The following is a 10,000-nucleotide window of genomic DNA, read 5'->3' as shown; positions in this document are numbered from 1 at the left end:
CCCTGTACCTACTCCCCAGCACCTTAAACCTGTGTCCTCTCGTAGCAGCCATTTCCACCCTGGGAAAAAGCCTCTGAGAGTCCACCCGATCTATGCCTCTCAACATCTTATACACCTCTATTAGGTCTCCTCTCATCATAGAAATTCATAGAAACCCTACAGTACAGAAAGAGGCCATTCGGCCCATCGAGTCTGCACCGACCACAATCCCACCCAGGCCCTACCCCCATATCCCTACATATTTTACCCACTAATCCCTCTAATCTACGCATCTCAGGACACTAAGGGGCAATTTTAGCATGGCCAATCGACCTAACCTGCACATCTTTGGACTGTGGGAGGAAACCGGAGCACCCGGAGGAAACCCACGCAGACACGAGGAGAATGTGCAAACTCCACACAGACAGTGACCCAAGCCGGGAATCGAACCCAGGTCCCTGGAGCTGTGAAGCAGCAGTGCTAACCACTGTGCTACCGTGCCGCATCTCTCCTACGTCTCTCCAAGGAGAAAAGACCGAGCTCCCTCAGCCTATCCTCATAAGGCATGCCACTCAATCCAGGCAACATCCTTGTAAATCTCCTCTGCACCCTTTCAATCTTTTCCACATCCTTCCTGTAATGAGGCGACCAGAACTGAGCACAGTACTCCAAGTGGGGTCTGACGAGGGTCTTATATAGCTGCATCATTATCCCCGGACTCCTAAACTCAATCCCTCGATTGATAGGTGGAGGATGGAAGAAGGTGGAAGAGAGAATGTCCAGGGTGTGTGGGGGGTCCACTGAACCTTTTCCGCCTTATAGAACATAGAAAAACTACAGCACAAAACAGGCCCTTCGGCCCCACAAGATGTGCCGAACATATCCCTAACTTTTAGGCCTACCTATAACCCTCCATCCTATTAAGTCCCATGTACTCATCCAGGAGTCTCTTAAAAGACCCTGTTGAGTTTGCCTCCACCACCACTGACGGCAGCCGATTCCACTCGCCCACCACCCTCTGTGTGAAAAACTTCCCCCTAACATTTCCCCTGTACCTACCCCCCAGCACCTTAAACCTGTGTCCTCTCGTAGCAGCCATTTCCATCCTGGGAAAAAGCCTCTGAGAGTCCACCCGATCTATGCCTCTCAACATCTTATACACCTCTATTAGGTCTCCTCTCATCTCTCCAAGGAGAAAAGACCGAGCTCCCTCAGCCTATCCTCATAAGGCATGCCACCCAATCCAGGCAACATCCTTGTAAATCTCCTCTGCACCCTTTCAATCTTTTCCACATCCTTCCTGTAATGAGGCGACCAGAACTGAGCACAGTACTCCAAGTGGGGTCTGACGAGGGTCTTATATAGCTGCATCATTATCCCCGGACTCCTAAACTCAATCCCTCGATTGATAAAGGCCAGCACACCATACGCCTTCTTAACCACCTCCTCCACCTGCGGGGCCGATTTTAGAGTCCTATGGACCCGGACCCCAAGGTCCTTCTGATCCTCTACAGTACTAAGAGTCTTTCCCTTTATATTGTACTCCTTCATCCCATTCGACCTGCCAAAATGGACCACTACGCATTTATCTGGGTTGAAGCCCATCTGCCACTTCTCCGCCCAGTCTTGCATCCTATCTATGTCCCTCTGTAACTTCTGACATCCCTCCAGACTATCCACAACCCCACCAACCTTCGTGTCGTCGGCAAATGGAGTCTTGGTGATAGACACCCAATCCAGGTACAATGTGCGTCTATACAACTTTCAGTACCTCTTACAAGTGTTGTTCGGCATGGAGAAGTATGGATTAATGTGGAATATGCAAAAATATAGGTGGAACCACCAGTGAGGTAAGATCAGATGATAATAGAGAATTAAGACATATTCCTCTCTTGACTGTTGTGTCAACTACTGTCTGACTACTTAGCATAATGTTAAGTACGGCGCGGTAGCACGGTGGTTAGCACTGCTGCTTCACAGCTCCAGGGACCTGGGTTCGAATCCCGGCTCGGGTCGCTGTCTGTGTGGAGTTTGCACATTCTCCCCGTGTCTGCGTGGGTTTCCTCCGGGTGCTCCGGTTTCCTCCCACAGTCCAAAGATGTGCGGGCTAGGTTGATTGGCCATTCTAAATTGCCCCTTAGTGTCCTGAGATGCGTAGGTTAGAGGGGTTAGTGGGTAAATATGTAGGGATATGGGGATAGGGCCTGGGTGGGATTGTGGTCGGTGCAGACTCGATGGGCCGAATGGATTCTTTCTGCACTGTAGGATTCTATGATTCTATAAGTAGAAGATAGAGTTTGCTAACAGTATGGAGATCTTACACTCATCCCCAAACAGGAGAAGGCGTTATCCCCGCTCGCATCTCCTGTCTGTCTCTGCAGAACAATGAGGACACATCAGTGTCATCTCAATATATCCAACAGTCACCTTCTTGCTCTTAGAAGTACAACGTCCATCAACTATGTACTTACAGAGTAAGTACAGACATAATGAATTCAATTCATAAGTATACAAAATCACTACACCCCTGTCCCAATCCTTCAAGCTTGAACACACATCACTCACCCCTTTCTGCTGGTCCCTCACTTCCCAATTGGTTTATTGAAGTCAAACCTCAGTTTCGGATTGTTGATAGTTACACCCCTCATAATTTTATAATCTTCCCTCAGGTCCACCCCCCTCAGCCTCCGTCTCCCGTACATCAAGCCTTTTGAATCCCTTCCGACAATCGACAGTGGGTTTCATGGTCATCAGTAGCATTACATTCTGCACTCTCTCCTTTCCTTCCCTATGAACAGTATGCTTTGTCTGTATAGCGCGCAAGAAACAATACTTTTCACTGTATCCCAATACACGTGACAATAATAAATCAAATCTAATATTAAGTTGATCTTTCTCTACACCCTAGCTATGACTGTAACACTACATTCTGCACTCTCTCCTTTCCTTCTCTATGAACGGTATGCTTTGTCTGTATAGCATAAGAACATAAGAACATAAGAAATAGGAGCAGGAGTAGGCCATCTGGCCCTTCGAGCCTGCCCCGCCATTCAACAAGATCATGGCTGATCTGAAGTGAATCAGTTCCACTTACCCGCCTGCTCCCCATATCCCCTAATTCCCTCATCGATCAGAAAACTATCTACCCGTGATTTAAACATATTCAACGAGGTAGCCTCCACCACTTCAGTGGGCAGAGAATTCCAGAGATTCACCACCCTCTGAGAGAAGAAGTTCCTCCTCAACTCTGTCCTAAACTTACCCCCTTTATTTTGAGGCTGTGCCCTCTAGTTCTAGTTTCCTTTCTAAGTGGAAAGAATCTCTCCATCTCTACCCTATCCAGCCCCTTCATTATCTTATAGGTCTCTATTAGATCCCCCCTCAGCCTTCTAAATTCCAACGAGTACAAACCCAATTTGCTCAGTCTCTCCTCATAATCAACACCCCTCATCTCCGGTATCAACCTGGTGAACCTTCTCTGCACTCCCTCCAAGGCCAATATATCCTTCCGCAAATAAGGGGACCAATACTGCACACAGTATTCCAGCTGCGGCCTCACCAATGCCCTGTACAGGTGCAGAATTATGCGGTATGCTTTGTCTATACAGCGCGCAAGAAACAATACTTTTCACCGTATCCCCGTACATGGGACAATAATAAAACAAATTAAAAGGGTTTAGCATCAAGGGTCAGGGTTAAGTCAAGATTGGTAGGTTAAGGTGAGGGGTCTGAATGGGGTTCTGGTTTTGTGTCAACGGTCAGAGTTTGGGTTACAGTTCAAGGTGAGTCAAGGGTCGTGATTAGAGTCGTGGCCTAGTCTCAGGGTTGCATGTTCGAGTTAGGGTTGGGGGTTAAGGGTCAACATGAGGGGTGATAATACAACATTTCACATTTTATGGCACTTTTCCCATATCCTTGAATGTAATTCATCCGGGGGACCCGGGCGTCGCTGGGTCCAGCATTTATTGCCCATCCCCAGTTGTCCCTTAGAGGGCAGTGTAGAGTCAACCACATTGCTGTGGCTCTGGAGTCACATGTAGGCCAGACGGGGTAAGGACGGCAGATTTCCTTCCCTGAAGGGAACCAGATGGGTTTTTCCGACAACGGGTCATCAGTGGATTCTTAATCCCAGATATTTTTTATTGAATTCAAATTCCACCACCTGCCGTGGCGGGATTTGAACCCGGGTCCCCCAGAACATGAGCCGAGTTTCTGGATTGATAGCCCAGTGATAATACCACGAGGCCATCACCTCCCCCATAAGGCTGACCTCATTTGGAGCATTGTGAGCAGTTTTGGGCCTCCGTATCTAAGGAAGGATGTGCTGGGCCTTGGAAAGGGTCCAGAGGAGGTTCACAAGAATGACCCCTGGAATGAAGAGCTTGTCGTGTGAGGAACGGTTGAGGACTCTGGGTCTGTGCTCGTTGGAGTTTAGAAGGATGAGGGGGGATCTTATTGAAACTTACAGGATACTGCGAGGCCCGGATAGAGTGGACGTGGAGAGGATGTTTCCACTAGTAGGAAAAACTAGAACCAGAGGGCACAACCTCAAAAAACAATCTAAGAATATCCACTAAAACAAAGGAGATAGTCATCGACTTCAGGAAGCCTAAAGGAGAACATGCCCCTGTCTACATCAACGGGGACGAAGTAGAAAGGGTCGAGAGCTTCACGTTTTGAGGTGTCCAGATCACCAACAACCTGTCCTGGTCCCCCCCACGCCGACACTATAGTTAAGAAAGCCCCACCAATGCCTCTACTTTCTCAGGAGACTAAGGAAATTTGGCATGTCCGCTACGACTCTCACCAACTTTTACAGATGCCCCATAGAAAGCATCCTTTCTGGTTGTATCACAGCTTGGTCTGGGCTCCTGCTCTGCCCAAGACCGCAAGGAACTACAAAGGGTCGTGAATGTAGCCCAGTCCCATCACACAAACCAGCCTCCCATCCATTGACTCTGTCTACACTTCCCGCTGCCTCGGGGAAAAGCAGCCGGCATAATCAAGGACCCCCCACGCACCCCGGACATTCTCTCTTCCACCTTCTTCCGTCGGGAAAAAGATACAAAAGTCTGAGGTCACGTACCGACCGACTCAAGAACAGCTTCTTCCCTGCTGCTGTCAGACTTTCGAATGGACCTATCATGCACTAGAACATAGAACATAGAACATTACAGCGCAGAACAGGCCCTTCGGCCCACGATGTTGCACCGACCAGTTAAAAAAAAAACTGTGACCCTCCAACCTAAACCAATTTCTTTTCGTCCATGAACCTATCTACGGATCTCTTAAACGCCCCCAAACTAGGCGCATTTACTACTGATGCTGGCAGGGCATTCCAATCCCTCACCACCCTCTGGGTAAAGAACCTACCCCTGACATCGGTTCTATAACTACCCCCCCTCAATTTAAAGCCATGCCCCCTCGTGCTGGATTTCTCCATCAGAGGAAAAAGGCTATCACTATCCACCCTATCTAAACCTCTAATCATCTTATATGTTTCAATAAGATCCCCTCTTAGCCGCCGCCTTTCCAGCGAAAACAATCCCAAATCCCTCAGCCTCTCCTCATAGGATCTCCCCTCCATACCAGGCAACATCCTGGTAAACCTCCTCTGCACCCTCTCCAAAGCCTCCACATCCTTCCTGTAATGTGGGGACCAGAACTGCACACAGTACTCCAAGTGCGGCCGCACCAGAGTTGTGTACAGTTGCAACATAACGCTACGACTCCTAAATTCAATCCCCCTACCAATAAACGCCAAGACACCATATGCCTTCTTAACAACCTTATCTACTTGATTCCCAACTTTCAGGGATCTATGCACACATACACCTAGATCCCTCTGCTCCTCCACACTATTCAAAGTCCTCCCGTTAGCCCTATACTCAACACATCTGTTATTCCTACCAAAGTGAATTACCTCACACTTCTCCGCATTAAACTCCATCCGCCACCTCTCGGCCCAACTTTGCAACCTGTCTAAGTCTTCCTGCAAACTACGACACCCTTCCTCACTGTCTACCACACCACCGACTTTGGTGTCATCAGCAAATTTGCTAATCCACCCAACTATACCCTCATCCAGATCATTAATAAATATTACAAACAGCAGTGGCCCCAAAACAGATCCCTGAGGTACACCACTTGTAACCGCACTCCATGATGAATATTTACTATCAACCACCACCCTCTGTTTCCTATCCGCTAGCCAATTCCTGATCCAATTTCCTAGATCACCCCCAATCCCATACATCTGCATTTTCTGCAGAAGCCTACCATGGTGAACCTTATCAAACGCCTTACTAAAATCCATATATACCACGTCCACTGCCTTGCCCCCATCCACCTCCTTGGTCACTTTCTCAAAAAACTCAATAAGGTTAGTAAGGCACGACCTACCTGCCACAAAACCATGCTGACTGTCACCTATCAATTCATTACTCTCCAAATAACTATAAATCCTATCCCTTATAATTTTTTCCAACATCTTGCCGACAACAGAAGTGAGACTCACCGGTCTATAATTCCCGGGGAAGTCTCTGTTCCCCTTCTTAAACAATGGGACAACATTCGCTAACCTCCAATCTTCTGGTACTATACCAGAGGCCAACGACGACCTGAAGATCAGAGCCAGAGGCTCTGCAATCACTTCTCTTGCCTCCCAGAGAATCCTTGGATAAATTGATCTTTCTCTACACCCTAGCTGTGACAGTAACACTACATTCATAGAATCTCTACAATGCAGAAGGAGTCCATTTGGCCCATCAATTCTACACCGACCACAATCCCACACAGGCCCTATCCCCTAACCCTACTTATTTACCCTTTGAACCCCCTGACACTAAAGGTCAATTTAGCATGGCCAATCCACCGAACCCGCACATCTTTGGACACTAAGGGTCAATTTAGCATGGCCAATCCACCCAACCTGCACATCTTTGGACACTAAGGGTCAATTTAGCATGGCCAATCCACCCAACCTGCACATCTTTGGACACTAAGGGTCAATTTAGCATGGCCAATCCACCGAACCCGCACATCTTTGGACACTAAGGGTCAATTTAGCACGGCCAATCCGCCGAACCCGCACATCTTTGGACACTAAGGGTCAATTTAGCACGGCCAATCCGCCGAACCCGCACATCTTTGGACACTAAGGGTCAATTTAGCATGGCCAATCCACCCAACCTGCACATCTTTGGACACTAAGGGTCAATTTAGCATGGCCAATCCACCGAACCTGCACATCTTTGGACACTAAGGGTCAATTTAGCATGGCCAATCCACCGAACCCGCACATCTTTGGACTGTGGGAGGAAACCGGAGCGCCCGGAGGAAACCCACGCCGACACAGAACAAAGAACAAAGAAAATTACAGCACAGGAACAGGCCCTTTGGCCCTCCAAGCCTGCACCGACCATGCTGCCCGACTGAACTAAAACCCCCTACCCTTCCGGGGACCATATCCCTCTATTCCCATCCTATTCATGTACTTGTCAAGACGCCCCTTAAAACTCACTATCGTATCTACTTCCACTACCTCCCCCGGCAACGAGTTCCAGGCACCCACCACCCTCTGTGTAAAAAATCTACCTCGTACATCTCCTTTAAACCTTGCCCCTCGCACCTTTGCCCCCGAGTAATTGACTCTTCCACCCTGGGGGAAAAAGCTTCTGACTATCCACTCTGTCCATGCCCCTCATAATCTTGTAGACTTCTATCAGACACGGGGAGAACGTGCAGACTCCACACAGACAGTGACCCGAGCCGGGAATCGAACCCGGGTCCCTGGCGCTGTGAGGCAGCAGTGCTAACCCCGCTGTGCCACCGTGGCGCCCCTCTCTGCACTCTCTCGTTTCCTTCTCTATGAACGGTATGCTTTGTCTGTACAGCGCGCAAGAAACAATACTTTTCACTGTATCCCAGTACATGAGATAATAATAAACCAAATCTAATATTAAGTTGATCTTTCTCTACACCCGAGCTGTAACTGTAACACTACATTCTGCACCCTCTCCTTTCCTTCTCTATGAACGGTATGCTTTGTCTGTGTAGCGCGCAAGAAACAATACTTTTCACTGTGTCCCAATACATGTGACAATAATAAATCAAATCAACTTTTTAAAACTGTGGTGAGGCCACAGCTGGAGAACTGTGTGCAGTTCTGGTCACCGCACGATCGTAAGGACATGATTGTACTGGAGAGTGCGATTCTAGGACGAAAAATCATAGTCTTAGGATTAGGGGAAGCAAATTTAAAACAGAGTTGGAGTAGTAACTACTTTCTGTGGAGAGTCAGATGCTTTTTCCGCAGGGTGGAAAAGTCAAGTACTAGGGGACACGGGTTGAAGGTGCGAGGGGAAATGTTTGGAGGAGATGTGCGGGGTAAGTGTTTTTACACAGAGGGTGGTGAATGTCTGGAACCCGCTGCCCGGGGAGGGGGTGGGAGCGGGTACGATAGCGACATTTAAGGGGCAACTGGTCGAATACATGGATAGGATGGGAATGGAAGGATACGGACTCTGTAAGTGCGGACGGTTTTAGTTTAGGCAGACATCACGATCGGCGCAGACTTGGAGGGCCGAAGGACCTGATTCTGTGCTAGAATCATAGAATCCCTACAGTGCAGAAGGAGGCCATTCAGCCCATCGAATATGCACTGATCACAATCCCATTCAGGCCCTATCCTCATAGCCCCATGTATTTACTCTAGCTAATCCCCCTGACATTAAGGGGACAATTTAGCATGGCCAAACCCCCCAACCTGCACGTCTTTGGAAACTAAGGGACAATTTAGCATGGCCAATCCACCCAACCTGCACATCTTTGGACACTAAAGGACAATTTTGCATGGCCAATCCACCCAACCTACACATCTTTGGACACTAAGGGACAATTTAGCATGGCCAATCCCCCTAACCTGCACATCTTTGGACACTAAGGGACAATTTAGCATGGCCAATCCACCCAACCTACACATCTTTGGACACTAAGGGGCAATTTTGCATGGCCAATCCACCCAACCTGCACATCTTTGGACACTAAGGGACAATTTAGCATGGCCAATCCCCCTAACCTGCACATCTTTGGACACTAAGGGACAATTTAGCATGGCCAATCCACCCAACCTACACATCTTTGGACACTAAGGGACAATTTAGCATGGCCAATCCAACTAACCTACACATCTTTGGACACTAAGGGACAATTTAGCACGGCCAATCCAACTAACCTACACATCTTTGGACACTAAGGGGCAATTTAGCATGGCCAATCCACCCAACCTGCACATCTTTGGACACTAAGGGACAATTTAGCATGGCCAATCCACCCAACCCGCACATCTTTGGACACTAAGCAACAATTTAGCATGGCCAATCCAACTAACTTGCACATCTTTGGACACTAAGGGACAATTTAGCATGGCCAATCCACCCAACCTACACATCTTTGGACACTAAGGGACAATTTAGCATGGCCAATCCACCCAACCTACACATCTTTGGACACTAAGGGACAATTTAGCATGGCCAATCCAACTAACCTACACATCTTTGGACACTAAGGGGCAATTTAGCATGGCCAATCCACCCAACCTGCACATCTTTGGACACTAAGGGACAATTTAGCATGGCCAATCCACCCAACCCGCACATCTTTGGACACTAAGCAACAATTTAGCATGGCCAATCCCCCTAACCTGCACATCTTTGGACACTGATGGGCAATTTAGCATGGCCAATCCACCCAACCTGCACACCTTTGGACACTAAGGGATAATTTAGCACGGCCAATCCCCCTAACCTGCACATCTTTGGACACTAAGGGACAATTTAGCATGGCCAATCCACCCAACCTGCACATATTTCGACACTAAGGGACAATTTAGCACGGCCAATCCACCTAACCTGCACATCTTTGGGACTGTGGGTGGAAACCGGAGCAGCCGGAGGAAACCCACGCAGACACGGGGAGAACGTGCAGACTCCGCACAGACAGTGACCCGAGCTGTGCTGTC

The 10,000-nt window shown here is 48.4% G+C and overlaps 1 protein-coding gene across 1 annotated transcript in view; it reads right to left on the bottom strand.

The window, feature by feature from the left end:
* LOC144490867 (tyrosine-protein phosphatase non-receptor type 6-like) overlaps positions 1-10,000 on the bottom strand; it is a gene marked incomplete at both ends in the record, with an annotated part of 22,219 nt that overhangs the window by 2,730 nt on the left and 9,489 nt on the right. The window lies entirely within an intron of this gene.

The sequence above is a fragment of the Mustelus asterias genome, unplaced genomic scaffold (genome assembly GCF_964213995.1).
Source record: "Mustelus asterias unplaced genomic scaffold, sMusAst1.hap1.1 HAP1_SCAFFOLD_3937, whole genome shotgun sequence".
Taxonomy (NCBI): Eukaryota; Metazoa; Chordata; class Chondrichthyes; order Carcharhiniformes; family Triakidae; genus Mustelus; species Mustelus asterias.
The sequence above is the reverse complement of the archived record's forward strand: the minus strand, read 5'-3'. Positions and strand labels throughout refer to the sequence as shown.